This window comes from Mus musculus, chromosome 2, assembly GCF_000001635.26.
Source record: "Mus musculus strain C57BL/6J chromosome 2, GRCm38.p6 C57BL/6J".
Lineage (NCBI taxonomy): Eukaryota > Metazoa > Chordata > Mammalia > Rodentia > Muridae > Mus > Mus musculus.
In genome coordinates, this window is record NC_000068.7 from 147,987,669 (window position 1) to 148,010,229 (window position 22,561).

General features: G+C 42.8%; 1 long non-coding RNA gene across 35 annotated transcripts in view; it reads right to left on the reverse strand.

Moving 5' to 3' along the window:
- 9030622O22Rik overlaps nt 1–22,561 on the reverse strand; it is a 96,055-nt gene that overhangs the window by 43,210 nt on the left and 30,284 nt on the right. For 24 of the 35 annotated variants that reach the window (XR_866820.3, XR_375083.4, XR_375087.4 and 21 more), the window contains one exon: nt 1,131–1,197. The exons of 8 other annotated variants lie outside the window; for them this stretch is intronic. This is a non-coding gene — a long non-coding RNA (RIKEN cDNA 9030622O22 gene). Of the gene's footprint in view, nt 1–1,130; nt 1,198–15,610; nt 16,513–20,579; nt 21,324–22,561 lie in introns of those variants that run through there. 3 more of the 35 variants (XR_375082.4, XR_003953945.1, XR_866837.3) reach the window with 2 other exon arrangements.

A 22,561-nucleotide genomic window follows, 5' to 3' on the forward strand; every position in this document is an offset into this window, starting at 1 on the left:
TGTATCATTTTGTGTTATTTAGTCTGATGGTGATATTCAACAAATTCTCAAAGTTAAGCAAGAATTAAAGAGATCTTGTTAAACGCTTTAACATTCCCAAACTTTTTCAGTGAAATGAAGAAAAATTAAGGCACTTCATCTTCCTACTTGGCACTTCAATTTAATATATTCTTAGTGTCTAGTGATGTAAATCACTTTAGCAAATATACTCTTTTTTTGTTTGTTTGTTTGTTTTCCAAGACAGTTTTTCTCTGTATAGCCCTGGCTATCCTGGAACTCACTCTGTAGACCAGGCTGGCCTCGAACTCAGAAATCTGCCTGCCTCTGCCTCCCAAGTGCTGGGATTAAAGGCGTGCACCACCACTGCCTGGCTCACTTTAGCAAATATACTCACTCCTTTGTAAAAGCATAGATGTATTCTCATAGAAGAGAGCAGTTGTGTTCCTCATGGTTCATTGCTGTTTGTAGACATCCAAATAAGGTGTAAAAGCAATAAAGGGAGCTTGGGTCACGAGCAGCAGCACACAGACAGGAAAGATTCTTTCTAATGTTTAGTGACACCATAGAATGACTGGAGTCCACAGTCATCTATATTTTAAAATAGCTATGGTTTTTTTTTTTTTTTTTTTAAGTTCAAAGTTCTCTGACAATCCAGGTGTGGTGTCTCACATCAGTTGGGAAGCTAAGGCAGGAGGTTTTCCACAAGTTCAAGAACAGTTTGGCCTACATAGGGAGTTCTAGGTCATCATGAACTCTAAAGTGAGAGCCTGTTCCCCAAAAGGAAAAACGAATTCTTAACACATAGAAATAAAAAATATTTGAAGAAAAGAAAGTGTAAATTAGATGGATGTAAATAATACTACCCCAGAATACATACAAGTTTTATGGCCCAATGAAAAGGACCATATATTATTAGTTTGATGAGAGAGAAAATTTAAACCAGAATTTTAACAAGAACCTACATTTCTGAGGTATGTCTTCTGCAAACAATCCATAGACACCTAGTTGTCTCTCAGGCCAAGGCATTTGTACCCATTCATCCATTTATTACCTTTGTAAAATGACTGAGAACACTGGGTACCAGAGGCTGTGTTAGACATTTACCAGTTTCCAAGAAATGTGTGGCTCACCTTTCATGGGGAGAAACAACCAATAGAAAATGAGTGAACTTCAGCACTTGCCCAAAGCCAGTAAGGCCTGTGAAAACAATAAGACAGGCAGAGATGTGGGCTGTAGGCTAGCATTGGCAATTTGGTGTTTTCATTAAAAAGGAGGCACTGGGGCAGATTTGAAGGGATGGGGTTGTTAAATTTGGTGGGTAGTGAGACCTCTGAATAACTGAGCCTGGTAGGCGTATAGCTCTTGATATTGGGAGCGAGGATGAGGTAGCCCTAAGGGGATAGTGGAAATCTCAATCTCATGAACTAGGGTTGAAAACACATTCAGAAGCCAAAGAATAGTGAAACCCAGAATTAACAAAGATGATAGGTTCTTTGAAGACAGAAAGTGGGTAGTAGGCTACCTGGGGTTGGCACAATTGGAAGAGAGCATGAGAGTATGGGTCGGCTCCTGAGAATGCACAGAGCTACGGAGCACGCATCTCTTCCTCCCTAGCAGTCATGAGTTCTGTGTCTTGTCCATTCTCAGACACAAAAGTGTGTGGTCATCTCTGAAGGATGCATGTGGTTACATGAGGGATGGACTAGAAAGGGAAGAAAGTAGTAACTAGAAGCCTTAGGAAGTTATTAAAATCACCTAAAATGCTGCTGAAAGTTTTGACTTAAGAGAATTGAAAGTAAGGAAAAGATTGATCAGAGAGATTTTTGAAATCTACACGGAAATGAGTAACCAATTGAAAGGCAGACTTCCTAATACAGAGGAAAGAGAAATGAAAATAATCCTGTGGTTTCTGCTGTGGGCTATATTGCCAGAGGAAATAAGGAAGGGGAAAAGCCTGCTTTAAGCACACCAAGTTGAAGGAAATGTTAGCTTGGGTCCCTCCAGAAGCTCACTTAGGAGCTCCTGAGATTTCCATGTGTTCCCCAAAGCTTATTTGTTTTGGGAAATTCATCTATTAGTATGGTGGTATTGGGAAGTGGAACTTGAGGGGAACTATTTAAGCCCTGGGAGCAGAGCCTTCAGTAAAGGATTAGTGCAGAAGTAAGCTCAGTACTGCAGGTGTGGTTTCCATACAAAGAATGGGTTTGGTGCTCTCTCTTCCTCTGTCTGCCCTTCTATTGTGTGCAGCAACAAGGTCATCACTGGATGCCAGAACACGGATCTTGCACCTCTCAGCCTCCAAAGGTGTGAGAAGTGGATGTTTGCTTTTAATTACCCAGCTTCAGGTGGTCTGTTACTGCAGTGCAGAATAGAGGGCTCCCAGGTGGGAAGAAGACATCAGGAACCAAGGTGAAGGGAAGCAGGAGATGAGAGGAAAGTCACCTGTCATGTATGCACACAAGTTCTTGCTATGCCTTCTGGGGGCTTGTCCTGCTGGGGCTCCAGAAAGGCTTTCATATCTGATTTTTTTTTTATGTAGAATACTGGAAAGGCTGCCAGGAGGAAGCTGACAGAGTGTGCATTTGAACAGAAAGACACTTCCTAGTGTGTATAAGGTGCCCTGATCCGCAGTCAGAAGTCTGTTGAGACATTCTCATCTTGTGAAGGTGCATTCCATGAAAGGGAGTGGGAAGCCACTAGGTCCATAACATCTTGGTTCATATTTGCCTGAACCTTTTCAAAATGGTGTTTTCCAAATATCCCAAATGTGATGGTTTGTATAGGTTTGGTCCAAGGAGTGTCACTGTTTGAAGGTGTAACCTTGATGAAGTGGGTGTGTCACTGTGGGTGTGAGCTTAAGACCCTCTCCCTAGCTGCCTAGAAGTGAGTCTTCCACTAGCAGCCTTCAGATGAAGATGTAGAACTCTCAGCTCCTCCTGCACCATGCCTGTCTAGATGCTGCCATGTGATAATGGACTTGATGATAATGGACTGAACCTATGAATCTGTAAGCCAGCCCTAATTAAATGTCCTTTTAAAAACTGCCTTGGTCATGGTGTCTGTTCACAGCAGTAAAATTCTAACTAAGACATCAAACAAAAAAGACACCTCCAAGTATAATTGTAACAAGTGCCTTTCCCTGAAGGAGCAACTGTATGAAACTGGATTGAGCTTGTGAGTCAACTGTCTCTCTACGTCTCTCTCTCTCTCTCTCTCTCTCTCTCTATATATATATATATATATATATATATATGTATCCGGATGTACAAGAAACTCAAGAAATCTAGGCTTTGTGGCACACAACTTTAATCTTAGCACTAAGATCTCTGTGAGTTTGAGGCCACCCCATCTTCACATGAAGTTCTGGGCTAGCCAAAACTACCTTATTCTACTCTGTCTAAATAATAATAAATAGATAAATGGGTGGAAAGTTTATGCCTATCCAAAAAATATATTTACAAACTTTTATCTCTTAAAAGCAATCTTATTCTATTAAACTGTGAGCCTCCCATAGTTTAAGTCCAGTTTTGTACAGGAGAAACAAAGTTGTGTCTTGTGTCCCTGTTATAGGCATTCTTCAAACTGAGCTGGTTTTTAGACAAAACCCTATGGAGAAATTAGGGGTTAAAAAAAAGTTAGAAAACTCTGTCTTTTATAGTAGGACTCATTAGGAGAGAGAGTTTGGAAATGCAGTGTTTAGAGGAGGTATACACTGTCTTACTTTGTATACACTTTGTATACACTGTATATACTTTGTATACACTGTATATACTTTGTATACACTGTCTTACTTTGCTAGGCGCCATCTCTGCCCAACCCCACCTGTTGGCTGCTGACCTAGAGCACGGAACTTTTGAAGCACTTTCAGCAAATACATTATATTCTGCCTTTGATGTCTCTAAGAGTGCCCAGATCTAAACTCTGTCTTCCAAAACCTCTGAGTAGAACCTTTAAACATCTTACACCATGAACTAGGTTCAAATCCTGTCTTCTGTATTAGCAGGGTGTCCTTGCATGGGAAAGACCCTTGACCACTGAAGCTCTCAACGTCTTTATCAGTGCAGATGATAAGATCCACCTCACCAATTATCAAGGTAGTGGGGCTGGGGAACAGGAAACCACCAGACATTCAGAAGCTCTTGACCTCACCTAGATGGAGATTCCTCTAGAATGCCTTTTGCTCTTATCAGAACTTGAGAGCATTTCTAACTTCCTCCTAGCACCAACTGCAAAGCACAGAGGACTTGCAGTACGGAAAACACACATTCCACTCTCAGTTCCCCCATCACTGTATTTCACTTTTCCTGGAAAAGTCCTGGATCCTTAAGAGCCTCTGAGTTCTAGTCCCACCTAGCCCTCTTTCCAGTGCACTATAGTAAGTGGCTTTACCCTGTGTGCCCAAGTCGATTTCATCTGAGAAAAGAATGATGGGGGGAGGGGGTTGACTCCTCCAGTTCAAAGCATCTATGATCCTGCATTTAAATGAATTAACGTCACTCCCATTACTCTCGTTGACTAAAGAACAAAGGTGCTGCAAGCTTCAAGAGTTATTTTTTTAGTGGGTACAAACCATTTACTCAGAAATATTCCAGTGTCCTTGCCCCTGACTACCTAATCTACCTTACAGGTGACCCCTTTAGAATCTTCTGCTGGTGCCTCTGGAAAGAATGAGAGAAATGGGCACCCTGTTGGGATGTCATTTCCCAATTTCAACAAGAGACCCTTTAAACTAACCCAGGAACTGTTTAACTTTTAACTTAGGGTGAAATTCCAAACCATCAAACAAAGAAAAAGGATGCACAAAGCCCATCCCTCCCCCGTGCCCCCCAGCTCCCCACCTGCAGCCCGCAAGCACCACTCTGAGGCTGAACACTTGGAAGAGTGAAGAAGTTGATCAGTGCCTGCAGTAAAATACGATGGGTTTTATTAAATAAATAGATAGATAGATAGATAGATAGATAGATAGATAGATAGATAGATAGATGACTTAGGCATAATAATCCCACTCCTATCACCTCAGGTTTTGGGAAGCAGAGGCAGGAAAATCACACATTAGAGATAAACCTAAGCCACACTATGAGTTCTTGTCAGCTAGCTATAGAAAGATAATTTGTACTAATAAAACCAAATCAAAAATACAAAATAATAATAATAATACAATAAAAATAATATCCTTTAGGGCTGGGCATTACCTCAGTAGTATAACACTTATTTACCACACCCTGGGTTCAATGCCCAGGGTGGCAAAATAAAAATGTTTCAATAAATGTCTTTTAGGATATAACTACTGGGCACACACACTCTCTCTTTGTGTTTTCAGTTGCTCTGTCTTCAATCGTAAGACATTTCCTCCATTCCATTGGCCCACCTCCCACCCTGCCCCAGGAGAGCATATGTCAGATGGAATGGTCATGGCTCTGAGTGGTGGTGGCTGTGCGTCAAGGACATATGGTGTCCCGGACTGTATGTTTGCTCTTGTACCTGGAGAGATTAGTCAGCCTGACGCACGGCGTCAGCCCAGATGCCATCTGGCTGTTCCCCCATATAGAGTATAGGTAAGAAGTCATCATCTATACCTTAATAGCTAGGCAGGGCTCTGAGCCACCATCGGGGTAGATATTTCATGCTGCAGCCCCAGGTCAAGGCAAATTCCCCTGTGTCTAGGAGTAAGACAGGATCGCAATCTTGGTGGTGGTTGCTGAGTTCCAAGGCTGCATGCAGACACTTCCCATGCAAACCTTACCGACCCCACCATCTACAAACTCTCTCCAGCTGTTCCTTTTCCTGGGCATCTGCAGGCCTCCATCAGTCCAAGAGTTATTGGAATCCTGCCCATTACAGCAGTCGAAAGACTGGACTTTGGCCCCAATCTGCCTGCCTAGTGGCTCTGCTCTTTAGCTGTGTCTAGTAAGTCCTTTCAAGCTCTCTTCTATATCCCTGTATTTGTCTGCTAACTGGCAATACTCACAGTGTTGTTGCCTAGGACTAACTGTCTGAGTAAATCTATTTAAAGCACCTGGATGGAGTTGGAGGGACAATAAACATGAGTTCTACCCCCTTCTTGGGTATCTGATTCGACTCTCTTCTACAGAAGATTCCTTGGGGGAAGGGGGACCTGGTGTGTAATTAGCTATACTCCATTGTGACCAAGTAAAATTCTTATCAAGATGATTTTAAATGTGACATGTCTGTAATCCTAGCACTCAGGAGGCTATGGCAGGAGGATTATAAAGCTGTGAGTTCAAAACTAGTCTGGGTTTCATTATCAGACACTATGTGATGGCTCTGTTGGCATCAGGTCCAAGTCTGAGCCACAGGAAATAGATGTGGTGAAGATTAAGCCCAGTCTCGTTACTAAAGGAACAGCCTCAGCCAGCGACTGCACCAAAGCCTCTAGATAAACACTTGGGGGAACCCAGGTCTTCCTGAAGACTAAAATCGGAGCAAAGTAGATAGTGAGCACTTCTAATTCCAGCACACTGGAGGCTAATGCATAAGAGCCAAGAATTCAAAGACAGGATAGGCAACCGAAAAAAAGAAAAAAGAGGGTGTGAGGGAGGAAGGAGGAGAGGGAGGGAAGAAAGAAGGCAGGAAGGCTAAGGAAGAAGAAAGGGATGGAGGAAAAGAAAAAGGCTATCATTGTATCCAACTCTTCTGAGCAGGTGCTAGTCTTCTACAGGCCTACAAAAATGCATCTGTCAACTCCTTCCTGAGTGTCTACAATGCCAGGCTCAGTCTCATGTGAACTCCACAAGAGAAGTATAGCCTACCAGGCAAGAGAAGGAAGCCAACCTATCATGCATTTCATAGCCAATACAAAAAGGGAAAATGAGATTTTCCATCACCTATCTTGGGAAAACGTGTTAAGTACAGTTTGCAAATTGTGAGAGTTTCTTAATTTCCACTAGATTGATGGTGTTTATGGAAGACTTTGTTTCTGGAAAGAGAGTTGTCCTCAAAGGTTAGTATGAGGGGGTGTAGCTATGCAGTAGAGCATGTGTTTAGCATGTGCCAGGCCTTGGGTTCCATCTCCAGTACAAAGGAATAGGAGCAATAAAGAAGTCCTACTTAAAGCCCCTGTTCTTCTCTGGACATGCCAACCTACCTCCTACAAGCTTGCAGGCCTCTTCCTACTCTAGGGCACTTCCTCAGGCCTGCTCTGGGAAATTAGCCCCTATTTTGGCCAGCTGCAGAGAAATCAATGAGGGCCAGAAGGGTGGACTTCACTTGCCTCTGGTATTCCAATGAATATTTTTGAGCTTAAGGAACTGACTGTCCAAAAATCAAATTTCATTGATTTTTTTTCCCCAAAGGGTAAGTACAAACATATGCTCCTGCTCAAAAGACTTTGGATGGCTTTCCAACTCTCATTCGTTATGCTACACATCCAACATCTGTACTTTTGGAGAAGAGGGTGGGGGAAGAGAAACAGAAAGCGAAAGAGACAGACAGACAGCAAAACAGAGACAGAGTACACAAAGGTTGACTCTTGTAGGTGTGTGGAAAGCAGTGTTTTTCTCCAAGAAAATTATGGAGTTGCAAACACTGTCTCTGAAGCCTCATGCCCTTGAGTTCAGTCATGAGTTCCAGTGTTTGGGGGACTCTGTGATAATGGCCCTGATGGCTTGATATTCAGGATTACTAGAACCAAGACAGTTCTGCCTGTTTAAAAGGCAAATGGTCTCAGCGAATAAAGGAAAATCAGACCGAAGGATGTCAAACTGGGTACGGGCAGCCTCTCCTTGTATGTGCAAGGTGGGAATCATGGCCAGGAGTGGCCAGGAGAAAGGGGCTCATGGTCCAGGAGAGGGGATGCCTAGCCAAGTGAGGAGTAGGGCACTTACCCACAATCCCAACTTTTGGAAGGGAGGGGACAGGGCAATGGAGAGTTCACTGTTTGTTTGAATTCACATTGTGAGTTCAGAGCCAGGCTGGGGGCAGTCTACCAGGCAGAGTGTAGAGTCTACTGTATGGCAAAGGACAGAATACAAAGAAGCAGGGAAATGCAGCCTGTGAGGATCCCTAAAGATGCCCCTGCTTCAATTCTCCAGGTCTCACTTCTGCTTGCTTTTCTATACCACCCTGAAGCTTACATACCCACGGGGGGGGGGGGGGGGCTTTTTAAAGGTGAAAGTTAGTTCACCCCAGTAAAAGCTCTCTTGCCTTTGCCAGTATTAGACATGATAGGGTATTTACACCAATTTGCTTCCTGTTACTGTGACAAAATGCTTGATGTAATTAAATTAAAAGAAAGAAAGCATAGGGCTGAATAGATAGATGGCTCAGTAGTTGAGAGTACTGGCTACTCTTTTAGAGGACCTGGGTTCAATACCCAGCATCCTCCTGGCAGCCTACAACTGTCTATAACTTCAGTTCCAGCATATCCAACCTCCTTTCACTGAGAAACATACATGTAAAACATTAATTCACATAAAATAAATAAACAAATAAATCGGGGGGGGGGATGCTTTTTATTGACCTGTGGAGTTCAGAGGTATCAGTCAATGGTCATTTGGCCCAGCTACTTCTACCGTACGGTAGCACAGCCCCTCACAGCAGTGCTGGAGAAACCTGTTCACTTCCAGATGGACAGGAACCAAAGAGAGAAACAAGAGGAGGAAGACTGAATATCTCTTCAAGAGTACATCCCAAGGACCTGACTTCTTTTCCCTAGCTTCCTTCTCTTACAGGCCTCACCACGTCCTAAGAGTGTCTGGGACCAGGCCTTTAACTTGTAAGCCTTCGGGAGAAACTTAGGGTCCGTAATAATTTGTACTGGAATTCCTTTCCAGGGTGAGACCCAGCCTTCCAGAACCTTCACATTTGCACAGGTGTGTTCTCTCCAGGAAAGCACCGAGCTTGTGCTGAAACTCTGAAACCCAGTCATGGTGCAGCTTTGTCCCGCTCCTTAGATTGAGATGAGTTTCTCTTTTAGAAAAGTGATTGAGATTGGCTAAAACACTGAACTCCCTTTTGTAGCTTGTCTTGTGTGTGTATATCAAGCTGGTTTGTGTGTGTGTGTGTGTGTGTGTGTGTGTGTGTGTGTGTGTGAGATGTGTGCCTGCGAATGCTAGGGACTGAATGCTTGGCCTTGCACATGCTAAGCATGTACTGAACCAGCACTGAAGCTGGTTCCAGGTCCTCCATCAGCAGGCATGGTTTCCCAGCCACCATGGCACATGCTCTTGCTCTCACAGACTAGAAGAGGTTCAGAATCATAGATACAGCCAGGAGCTGGAAGGATCATACAACCCTGTAGTGAAGAGAACTGTGGGAATGTGGATTCAGACTGGCTCAGGAGAGTAGAGCTTGGTCCACTGCCCAATGGACAGTTAAACCTTAACCACTCTCCTATGAAAAGGGAGGAGGGACCATCCCTGCAAGTGCATGGCTCTGCTGAGAACCAGCACATTGCTGCTAACAGCACCCCCTGTCTTTTTGTGTGACCTAACTAGGCCCCCTAACATCTCTAATCATGTGTTTCATCATCTACAAGTACACAAGTAATCTCTGAGCTTCCTCTATCTTGAGGATAACTGAACAAGAAAACAGACTTAAAGAAACTTTTATTTAAAATACTAAATTCTATAAAGTATAATCATTATTATTATACAAAATGAGCTGCCATGATTATTATGTCCCTGGAGTACGAGTTGGAAACTGACATTTCTCCATGAGTTAATTTCTATTCAGCACTTCAGAGACAGGAGTTAACACACCAAAGTCACCTTATATGTATACATGTGTGTACATTTACACATTCCTCCCACCTGTGCTTTACATTAGAGAGGTCTTTATCATAAGATATTGCAGGGGAAATATCATGCTAAGTGAAAACTGCAGTATCCCCATGGGGTTTAAAGTCTTTATTTTATATAAGTGTACAATTATCAAAATGCAAAAAAAAAATTTTTTTTAAAGTCAAGGGCTAGGAGTGTGGATAAGTTGATAGAAGACTTGTCTAGAATTCATGAAGCCCTGGGTTGGTTGCACAGCACCAAATAAGCCAGGCATATCAGCTAATACCTGTAATCTCAACACTTGGAAGGTGCATCAGAAATTCAAGGGCATCCTCAGATACATAGTGAGTTTGATCTATATATGAGACCCTGTCTCAAAAAGAAAAAGAAAAAAGTCAAAAATTCGGATGCCATGAAATGGGTTTTCCCCACAGAGGTGTTCATCTTAGCGTTGTTTATAACAGCACATCATTTTCCAGCCTACTGTTCCAATTCCTGATGGTACCTGACATTGCAGAGATGCTTGACAGTCATTAAAAACTCAGAAGAAAAGATGCCAGAGCCCACTGGGCTAAGCAAAGCAAACAACAGGCACAGAGTTGGCTCTGGAGTCCTAAGTACAAAGGAAGATAAGACTTACAGCACCCAAGGAACTATGTCTGGAAAGAGGACAGGGTTACAGCAGTAAGTTCACTTCCTTTGGTGTAGCTTTTTCTTTTCATGTGATTGTACTACATTTATTTCTTCATTTTAAACCAAGGAAAACATTTTTATATTTTTAAGGTTTTTTGTTTTCTTTTGTTTTGTTTTATTGAGTGTTCTTAGAGGCCTGTATGCTCAGGTCCTGCTTGTCTTTGCTGGCAAGAACTGCCAAACCTATTGTTCCACGGTGGCTGTGCCAGTGGCTTTGAACACAATAGTTACCAGGTTAAGGAGTGCCAGCTGGGCAGCCCCCACACAACCTCAGTCCAAGTCTCATTGTTGCCTCTGGCACTTCTGCAAGGAGCCCACATCACCTGGCTTTGAAGTTGGGGTCAGAAAGCGTGAAGTCTAGGTGAGAGACTTGATGTGGGGTAGGGGGAAGGGATGAGATGGTTCAAAATTTTATCTAAATCAAAACGACCACCCCCGCCCAGAGACACACCAGGAAGACCTAGAGACCACCAGCTGAAGGCTCCCATGTTACAGTCTAGGAAACTGAGCACAGGTAGTAGTCATCTAGAGCAGAAGCTAAGCCATTAAGTTCCTAGCCTTTGATGAACCTGCCTTTCCTTTCCACTTTCGTTCTTGCAAAAGAGCTATAACTGCCTTTTGTTCCCAGGGTAGAGAGAGTCAGGGTCACCTCTCAGATGACCACAGCTGTAGTTCCTGTTGTCCCAGCAGAGCCTGCTTTCAACTTTGGAGCCCCGACAAAAGGGCAGCAGGCTGTCATGTTCTGGGCTGCCCAGACGGTAGACCTGAATCTCCTCCCCAACCTACTCCTTGCTTAGCTTTGCATTGGAGGAGACGTCTTAGCCTTGTCTCGAATTTGGAAAAACGTCAGTCTTTCAGAAGAAGTTTCAGCAGTAGGGTTTTCTGTTTGGTTGGTTTTGGTTTGGTTTGGTTTGAATTTTTTATGTGTATATAGACTTAGGGTGGTAAACATGATCGGATACCTCTTGCTTCTCAAGGAATTCACAGAAGTACAAGCCATATACATATGCAACAATGATAGCAGTTAATAATGGGTAGGTACTCACTACATGCTTTCCTGAATTAACTCATCCAATGACAGATATTCATATATATATATATATATATATATATATATATATATATGCACATGTATATATGTATATGCATATGTATATATGTATATGCACATATGTGTGTGTGTTGCTGTTTTTCCTCCCTTTCTATCCTTCTCCCTCTCCCTGTCCTCCTCTTTTCTCTTTTCAGTGCCGTGGTTAAAATCCAAGGCACTGGGCTTCCCAGGTAAACTTGTCACATACATGCAGTAAAAACTTGGGCCCAGGAAAGCAACAAAACCACCCAGAAAATCTCCCTGGAACTTTGTCCATCCATCCTTGGCCACAAGCCCCCTAGTAAGTCAGAGACCTTCTGAAAACCTATAGGAGAGTCTGCCAATCTTGGGCAGATTATTCAATATTGCCAGATTAATGATTCAGAGAATAAAGTCTTCACTTATCTATTTCAAAACTTAGAGTGACATTAAATAAAAATACTTTTCTTCAGTATGAATATAATTAAAAAATCTATACAAACTTTATTTTGTTAGTTTGCTTTGCTCTGTTTTGGTACTGAGACAGAGTCTCTCTGTGTAGCATAAGCTGACCTCAAAATCTCTGTTCCCAAGTGCTAGCATTATAAGTATATGACAGGCCTGGGCTAATAATGCTTATTAGTTTGTTTGTTTATTTATTTATTTATTTATTTATTTATTTATTTATTGAGGGGTACCTGCAGATGCCATAGCACACATGTGGGGATCAGAGGACAACTTGTGAGAACTGGTTTTCTCCTTCCACCAAGAGGATCCCAGGGATGGAACTCAGGTTGTCATGCTTGGCAGCAAGAGCCTTTTTCCACTGAGACATCTGGCCATCCCACTTAATCTGTCTTCAATGGCCCAAAGCAAACATGCTGACAATTTGATCTTCTTTGGGACATATATTTAGCAAGAATAAATAAGACACAATAACTTGCTTCTCTTGTGTTTGTGTCACCTAAACTTCAGCAAATACCAAGTTCCTCCATCAGTCATATAGCCATCACTGTGATGTGGCAGACAACTGATTTGAAAAATAGGTTTCAACCACTCGATTATTTCACAAGTCCAAAGCCCCAGAGGTAGATTTACAGAGACACAAAAGGAAGGGGAATTTTTAAAATTTTTGTAATATAATGGAAATTTCCTCCAAAAATGTACTAATTACAAGGCTGGATGCTTTATTATTATTCGATTTTGTGTCAAACAGAACTTTTAGAAATTAATTAAATATGCAGATAGCTAAAAATATAAGGAAGGGCTGGAAGCATAGCTATATATATATATATATATATATATATATATATATATATATATATATATATATTGTGTGTGTGTGTGTGTGTGTGTATGCATCAGCACCCATGCTTGTACATCTCCTGGGAGGAGCAATAGTGGTCTGGAAGTGAAACTGAAAGAAATAAAGATGAGTCCAGGAAGGGGTTTGCTCACATTCAGTGTTGAAGAACGTGGTTCTGACTCTGAAGATTATAGGAACCTCCCCAAAGGAATCAGCAGAGCCCACATCGTCAGATCTTCCCAGGGTGGGAAGGGTGAGAAGATGGGCTGAGTGAGGGTGTGTGAAGAGGCAGAACTCCTGCAAAGCAAGTGAGCTGGGGTGAGCAGCGGGTCTCTACAGGAGTGAGCCAAGGAAATGGGAAGGAGAGGACTGTACCCAGAATTAGTAGAATGGCACTGCTATTATCTTTACTTGCAGATGGGGAAAACTGAGGCACAAAACCATCATGTGTCCTGTAGGCAGTGAGTGATCACCCAACCTAGTGAGTGTGATCTCTTGGGTCCACCCCTCTTTGAAGCTGAAAGTGCATTGTGATTGGCCATTCCATGTGAAGTAGAGAGGGCACTCCAGATGAATACCAGAAATGGCAGACAGAGGGGGACAGGAGGGATGGGAACGGTAGGGTGATACACAGTGTAATTGAGAGTAAGAAGCAGCAGGGGGTTGCTCCTGTGTGGTTTTGCCTATAGCTCCTTGTAGCCACCCTGTGTCTGTAGCTGTGAGTTGGCTGAGGGTGAGTTGGATTTCTTCTCAAAATTCTGTGACAGGAAGGTCCCAGTTGTCCCCTGAGTGTCCATGAATAGTTTGATCTCACTGCACTCCAAAGTAACTGATGGTGGTGGTGGTGGTGGTGGTGGTGGTGGTAATAGTAAAAATGAACTGCATAAATTACAAAAGCTCTAACTAAGGTTATTAATTCACCAACAAATTAATCACTTGACTATCCAAGACTAGGCTAAAGTCTGAGCTGTGTACTTACCTGCAGAGACCACAGTGGCATTTTGACAGAGTTTTAGTGCAGTGCAAAGCCCAGAGACTGAACCCTGTCAACAGTCCTGTGAGGAGCAGGGGGTTCTGAGCATGGACAGGTAGGGCCCCAGCCTGGAAGCTTATGAGACACTGCCACAGGACACAGGCAGGCCCTCTGAACAACTGGCTTCCCTTACACAGAGGCTGATATCCAGAGACAAACCTGTTCAAGCTTCCTTACAGATAGGGGGTTTCAGGGATGGACTATGACTAAGGATATCATAGTGCTGTCTGGTCCAACTCTGGAAAAAAGATGATGGTCTCAGCCAGTAGGGGATTTTTACCTCAGGAGAAAGACCTGATATCCATGAAGAGATAAAAAGAAAGTCTAGGAATGCAGCAACCCTTTACCTGGTTGTTGGAGCCCTACAAGGGGAATAGCTGGAAAGAGGAAGCTGGGCCATTGTTCTCCTGAATCTTGGGTCTTACTAATTAACTACTGAGCCTAATTAGCTCCACCAAGAACAAAGGTGGAGATGGGGGGTAGCAAACAATGTAAGTGGAGGCGATTCTTTAGAAGGGACTCTGAACTTAAAAATCTAAGCAGAGGGGCAACTGCCCTCTCAGGACTTGGAATCCTGCCCTGGTGAGGAGCCTGCTGCTGTGTTTCCCACAACTACCCTGGTAGTTCTCTATGGCACTCCTTGCAAAGAATTACTCAGCCACCACACACACTTTTTGGATGCTATGGATTACTGCCCAACACTGAGACGGGTGCCCTCCATGATCAACCTCCAAGCGTTGCTGTGACTGGAGGAATAATCCTGGAGATACCCAGGGACATACCAGGCTTTCCTGCTGTGCATCTCCAACCAAAGACACCATCCCCATCCCACACTCAAATTCTTGTGTCTCCCATGGCTTCCCTAGCCATGCGCTGCCATCTTTGAGGGTCAGAGGACCCTTATGAAGAAGTTATATGATCTCAGAACCTCCTAGGAAGTCAAAGCAGGACTCTAAAGTCCCCAGCCTCCCAGCTGGGTGGCCCTAGATGGTCAGTCTTTCCAGGCTTCTCCTAATACTTGTTTTTTTCTTTTTTCCATTAATAGTTACTATTGCCTTTATTAATGGATATTCTGGCATCTTTTGCATCTTCAGGAAGCAGTCCAGACAAACAAATAAACAATTTCCATAGTAACTCTCAGCTTTATGCTCTAAAGAACACTGAGTTAAATGGTACCTGAGATGGACGGTACATAAAGAAACACACATGGTATGCTCTCACTGATAAGTGGATATTAGCCCAAAAGTTCAGAATACCCAAGATTCAATTCACAGACCATATGAAGCCTAAAAAGAAGAAAGACCAAACTGTGGATGCTTCAGTGCTTTTTTAGAAGGGTGAACAAAATACTCACAGGAGAAAATATGGAGACAAAGTGTGGAGCAGAGACTGAAGGCAAGGCCATCCAGAGCCTGCCCCACCTGAGCATCCATCCCATAATACTTGTTGATTGAGTGGGACACTCAGTTATATTGAAATCAAACCTTGTGCTTTGTTTGTGACCCTTCTTTCCAAAGCATTTCTGCCATGATTCTTTTTTTTCATTTTTATTAGATATTTTCTTTATATACATTTCAAATGCTATCCCGAAAGTTCCCTATACCCTCCCCCCGCCCTGCTCCCCTACCCACCCACTCCCACTTCTTGGCCCTGGCATTCCCCTGTACTGAGGCATATAAAGTTTGCAATACCAAGGGGCCTCTCTTCCCAGTGATGACCGACTAGGCTATCTTCTGCTATATATGCAGCTAGAGACATGAGCTCTGGGGGTACTGGTTAGTTCATGTTATTGTTCTACCTATAGGGTTGCAAACCCCTTCAGCTCCTTGTGTGCTTCTCCATTGCCATGATTCTTAAGGGTACTTTAGTCCTGTCTCATTCGACTGCTAAACAAGGATTCAGACTTCTCAAATCTTCACTTTCACTTACTTCCCCAGGTTCCCAGGGCTACCAACACTTGGACTCACTTGAGATCGTTGGAATAATTGCTAATATGGCCCAACCTCTGGAAGTTCAGGCTGCTAACCAACTTCACCCACAGGGTTGCACTGTGCCTTTGTTTACAGAGACTTGGTTGGAAATTTAGAGGCTTCTTGTAGACCCTTTATGTACCAGATCCAGCCTCTGGTTCCCTCAGCCCTGAGCCGGACTCCTGGCCTTGGTTCCAAATCCTTCTTCCTGCCTCCCGTCTGGATCTGGCTGCTGGCAGCCTAGTTTCACTCTCCAGCTCCAAGGACTCAGCACTGATTCTCCTTAGAAGGTTATGGCCACTACCCAAAATTCAGACTCCTGGAGGCTTAGTGGAGAGTCTGAGAGCAACACTGGACTGGTCTCCCTTGGCACGAGAATCTTCTCCCTTGAGGCAGCTGGTCAGCATGGCCCACTACATCCCACACATGACATTAAACCAAGGGATTTTTTTTTTTTTTTAATGAATGAAGAGTCAAGAAACTTTTACTCTATGGATGGTGCAAATACAGTTACACCCAGACATTCTCTCCCTACAAAGTAATCGAGCCTCTTGGAGGAGCTGTGTTCACCCAGACTGCACTCCAGCACTCCAGAGAGAAAGCTCCTTGCAAGGTTGTGGCTCAGTCGGTTATCGGGCACCTGCGATTTCTACATTGGTCTTTCTCATTTTAAGTCCTCATCTGTTCCTTTCTTCTTCCACCTATTGGGTTTAGAGTTTAAGCCAAAGTCAATCCAATATCTGTTTGCATTCTTATCTGCTGTGAGATGAAGCATTACTTTTGATATGAAGATATTTTACTCTACCCAGCAATTTTATATATTTCTCCAAAACTTTATGTAGTTTTCTTATTCCTTTTCTAGGTCAAGAGTGTATTTGATTGTCTGCTTTCAGTATTGTCCTGCCCTCTGCCACTAGCCTCCTGCCTCAAGCAGAGGCCAGGGTCCATGTACTGTCAGGTCCAGTGGACCCTTGCTAAGTTCTGATTGGACCTTGTGAACCATTATTAGCACCTTCTCTGTCCGCACAGGATTTCTTCTCTTGATTCCTGCACTCTGTTCTTAGGGTTCTGCCTCTTCCCCCTTTTCTAGAAAACTCTTCATTATATGTCATGGCTGCCTCACCCTTTTTCTGCCTCCTGGGACGCCTCCTCAGCCTTGCTTTTGTTCTGGCAACAGTGGTGATAGTAAAAGCCATTGAGTTCTCATTGTGCCAGGCACACTGTATGTGGATGAGTGGGTGTGGTGTGTGTGCATGGTGTGTGTGTGTGTGTGTGTCCCAGTTTAGTCACTCAGAGAAGGCACATGAACCCAGCTGCTCTAGCACTGTTGTCCTTGAGAGGCCTCCATCCCAATGAAACTTCAGCCTCCCAACCTGTCGACAACCACCACGTTGGCATCTCAGGTTGACCCTCTTCCTCTGGCCTCCAAGCCAATCTGTTATCAGCTTTGGAGCCTCTTAACTTAGAAACCCTGCCACTTCCTCCAGATGAACGCATGCACACCCTCTTTTCTTTCCCAGAAAACCTCTTCCACCTGGCTTCTCTTTTTAATCAAGTCTAACACCTGAGTCATTCCCTCCACCAGACCTGCCTCTCAGAGCTAGCTGAACTCTGCTACCTTTGGAAGTTCCTCACTCCTTCTCCTTACCCCTCCCACTGGCTTTGTCTCCCTCCCCCACTCCTTGTCTTTATTTTCTTGCCTGATTCTCGCACATTTCTTAACTTTTATGCCTGTCTCCAGTTGGACCTCCTGTAATTTATTGGCCTGTCTGGTGCTCAATAGCTTCTTCTAAAACCCCAAGCTCCTTCAAGAAGACCCTCGCTGGTTAATCATTGCCTCCGAGATAACCTCCACATTCCTTCTGTCTAATTCCAGCCTATTTGTCATGAGTCCCTCTGAAGTCTCACAGCCACCTCCCAGTTTCACCCTCTGCTCCAGACTAACAGGATTACCTAAGTTCTTTGCATAGCTAAAAAGCTACTAGCATTGTCCTTACCAGGTGCTATGCCACTGCCTCTTCACTATTAAAGCTGCCAGAAATCAGGAATAGTCATGGGGAGGCCGCTGAGGTCCAATAGGTTTAAGAGCCAAGTTCCTAGAAGCCTGTTGGCTCTAGAAGCCTGGCTCTTCACCACCATGCTCTAGGGAAATGGCACATAGCCCGGTGGGACCCACCTTCCAGTCTTCCCCAGAAACCCCATGCTGGCTGACTTGTTGCTTCAGGTCTTAGTTCAAGGGTCAGTCCTCTAGAAAGCTGTTCTTGACCTATGGTCCTGATGTTGGTCCATTATCTTCCCCCCCCCCCGCACCCCCAGTTAAAAAAAAACATTATATATAGGGTGCATCATTTTTTATTTATTTTCATTCATTTTTGCTGTTGTTTGTTTTTAAGATATGGTAGTCCAGGCCTAAAATGGAAATTTCTCTGGAGCCCAGATTGGCCTTAAACTTATAGTAATCTTCTTGCTTTATCCTCCTAAGTGCTGGGGATTATTAGCATGAGCCACTATGCCTGGCAAGGATGCATACTAACCTAATATAGTTTTTTTTTGCCAGAAAATTAAAAGCCCACCATCATAAACGTAGGCAACTTCAGTCCATGTCTCCTTCTCTATACAGCACATGTACACAAACATAAGAAAGCTCCTATGTACACAGCAAAGGCCTGTGTTCAGTTTCTATTCACCTGTCTAAATTGATCTAAGTTCCAACTTTTCTAGAAGAAGCCTCTTTGGGGGTTGTTTTGGCCCTCTGGTGCTTCCACTGACTGATACATAGTGGAAGAACACAACCCGGGTGAAGGGTGAACGGTCAAGGGAAAGATAGCCAGCAATTTGGGGGGTGCCTACAAACTACCACCTGCAGCTAAGCATATGGCATTCATCTCTGCACTTCTGGTTTTCTTTAAGAGGGAATCTAGGTGTTTCTGGCTGGTCTTTGATGGCTGTGTTCAAATGATCAGCCTGGGTGTCTTAGATTCATCACTTGGGGAAGGCATATAAACCCAACTGCTTTGTCCTTGCTGTCTCTGATTGGTCTCCATTCCAATGAAATTTCTGCCTACCAACTTGTTGACACCTGTCACATTGGTGTCCCCAGGCAGAGCCCCTTCCAAAGTGAAACTCTGCTTCCAAACTATAGGATAATTGGTACACAGCACTAATACCACTATAGGCAGTCCTTCACAATCAGCCTTGGGAGACTGGGGATATTCATATCTACCTTTTTAAGATGGAAAAGAAAAAAGAAAAACCAGAGGAAAACAATTCATTCATCCCATAGCTAGAGTGACTCGGGATTGGAATTTTAAACTAGTCAGCTGATGATTAGAACTGGAGTTTTAAATACAAGGCTGCCATTCCAGAATGTGCTTTCTTCATTGCTCTTCAGAAGCAATAGTAGCCAGCTGTGGTAGTGCACCCCAGCACTAAAAAACTGATGGAAAAAGATTATTGTGAGATCAAAGCTGGCCTAGGTGACACAGCTACCTATCTCACTAACAAAACAAAACAAACAAAATATGAAGAACTGCTAGCCAAATCCTCACCTCCTTGCTTCCTCCCCTGTACAACAGGCCTAACCCAGCAAGACTGTTCTAATCCTACCTTTTATGCATGAACATCTTTTAAAATACTACATGGAAATTTTAACTGTAATCCAACCATGGCCTGACTGGTACAGCAGGCAGCAGGGCCAGTACTCCTTTGATCTGAACCTCACAGTTCTGACCTATTTAATAGCTTAAACATGATTGCTAGTCCTGAACGAACATGAAATTCACCTTAACTCCCATGCCATTCTAGTAGCACCAGAGCTAGGCTTGGGAGTATTATCTCATATCCGAAATCCCAAACTGGGCTATAGAATAGGTTTCTGGCCAGCTGAAACTATATAGTTGTGTTTTAAAACAACAACAACAACAACAACACTGAACCCAGGCTGGGAGTATGGCTCTGTGGTGCAGCGTTTGCATAGCACGTATCAAGCTCTGGCTTACTCCAGTTTGCAAAAACAAACCAAAACAAAAAGTGATGTAAGACCCAACAATCTTCTATTTCTTGTATGTGTGTGTGTTTTCCAAACAAAGACTCATTTGTAAAATTATACTATAAATTACAGTAATATTATATGTCCTGGAGAGCCAACACATATACATGCACATAAACTAGATCTTTACTTTACACCATAGAAAAAATAAACGCAAAGTCTACATGGACAAACACATGAAATAATAATTAAAAAAAAAAGTCTAGAAGAAAATACAGGAGAAAATCTCTCTGACTGACCTCAATTAGAAAAACAGTGTTATCTTTGGAGGTCATTGTTTGCTTTGGAGACAGAGTCTGGGTGTTGCCCAGGCTAAGCTTGAGGGTTGCAAGATTTCTGCCTTGGCCTCCTGAGAATTCCAGGCACATAGTAGCACACCCATGGGTTATATATTCCTTAACAGGTCATCAAAAACAGAGAACATGAAAGAAAACATTGAAAAGTTGGATTTCAAATAAAACACTCTTATTCTAACACAACTCTGTTAAGATGCACCCCTAGCAGGGGGTAAGAAATGTTTGTCCTTGCATCAGAGAATTTACCCAAATTCTTTAAAAAAACTAAAAATATTAAACTCTTCCTTTTTGTGGTGGTACAAGCCTGTAATCCTGGTACGTGTGAGGGCAAAACAGCAGGATTATGAGTTCAAGGACAGCCTAGTCTACCTAAGCAAACACTGTGAAAAATAACCATAAATTCAATTACAGGAAAACAACTCAGTAAGGACCCCAAAAGATACTTTACTTACAAAATATACATAGATGCAGAGCAAAGATATTCAACACCATTTGTCACTGTGGAAATACGAAACAACCAAGCAAAACTAACATGGTTATATTAGAACAATTGAACAATGCTTGAGTAGTATAAATACCAATTCATAGAAGTTATAAGCACTCCCTGCCAGGGAGAGTAACATAACATCCAAAACAGTTTAAGAGTCTCCTACATTGCTAAGTTTAAGCACAAATCGGCCTCACTAGATCTGTATGTCTATGATGTCAGTATTCGTGATTACCCAAACATAAAGACAACATAAATGTCCTTGAAGTGATGAATGCATGGACAGTCCATGGTACATACCTGCACTAGAATACTCCACAGCCACACAAAGGAACTGATTGTTACTCCATGCCACAACATAAAGTACCTTCAAATGTATTCACTAAGCAAACCAGCCAGGCGCACAGCCTACTTTAATATGATTCATTTACATGACATTTCTGAAAAAACAATACTGTAAGGATAGAAAACAGCTCAGTGACTGACAGAGACTTGAAGTGGGAGGCACTTGCCTACCAAAGAGGCACAAGGTAGTTTTCTTAGGGCCAGAGGCTTCAGAGCCTGGGTCACGGTGTTGATTAGATGACATGTGCATCTGCATGCATGCATGGCATGTGCATGAAACTATTCAAGGAAAAGGATAGACTCCAGCAGATGTAGACATCAGTAAAGAGCAGATTCCTGTGTGGAACCAATAGCAAGGAGAAACAAAACAAAGAGATAAACTGGTAAACAGGAATTTAGAGCTATTCTTCTAATCAGCTAGCTAACTTCTGTTTATAGAGATTTCGGGGTTTAAAAAAAATATTTATTTGTTCTTATTTTACGGGTAGGAGCGCTTTGCTTAAATGAATGTGTGTGTGTGTGTGTGTGTGTGTGTGTGTGTGTGCATGTGCATGCCTATTGCCACCAAAGGCCAGAAGGGGGTGCTGGATCCTTTTGAATGGAGTTACAGACTCTCAAGCACCATGTAGGTACTGGGAATTGAACCCAGGTTCTCTGTAAGAACAATTAGTGCTCCGAATGATTGAAATATCTGCCCAGTCCATTGTATAGAAATTTCTTTGGGGGCTGGAGAGATGGCTCAGAGGTTAAGAGCACTGACTGCTCTTCTAGAGGTCCTGAGTTCAATTCCCTGCAACAACATGGTGGCTCACAACCATCTGTAATGAGATCTGATACCTCTTCTGGTGTGTCTGAAAACAGCTACAGTATACTCATATACATAAAATAAATAAATCTTAAAAAAAAAAGAAATTTCTTTTTATGGTGCTTCTAGAACAGGCCTGAACACAAGGAACATACCATGTTCTCCTGGGTTGAGGACAGAGCTCAGGGGCAGTGTGCTTGTCTAGCACACATAAAGACTTGGATTCCAACCCCAGAAACAAACAGACAAAGAGATTGAAAAAATGAAAAGTAAACAACTCTAGTTTTCAAAAATATGTATGTCATAGAATACACATGGAGGTCTGGGGTGTATGGGTTCCAGATTGAAGGAGACCACAGAGTCAAGACAGCAGTCCACTACTGAGTCAAACTGGTCATCTAATAGGAATGTTGATGTAAGGTTAGAACAGCATATTGTTAGAAGTGAATTGACTGCAGTTGACAATGGTGTCATGGTTAGTTAGAAATAGCTCTATTAAAAACAAAATCAAATCAAATAAATAAAAAAACCACTAAAATATTTTCGGAGCCAGATGTACAAAGCTTACTCTCAAATGCCTCTACAAACAAATGTTATTTATCAAAAACACTTGATTAAACTATTGTTTCAAAAACTGTTATTGTATTGAGATGATCCCAAACCAAAATAAGCAAACCTTTATTAAGTGCAATGAGTCCTGTAAGCAAGCCACAGTATATATCATATGACTTTAACACTAAAAACAGTGTTTAATTGCAGAACGTGCAGA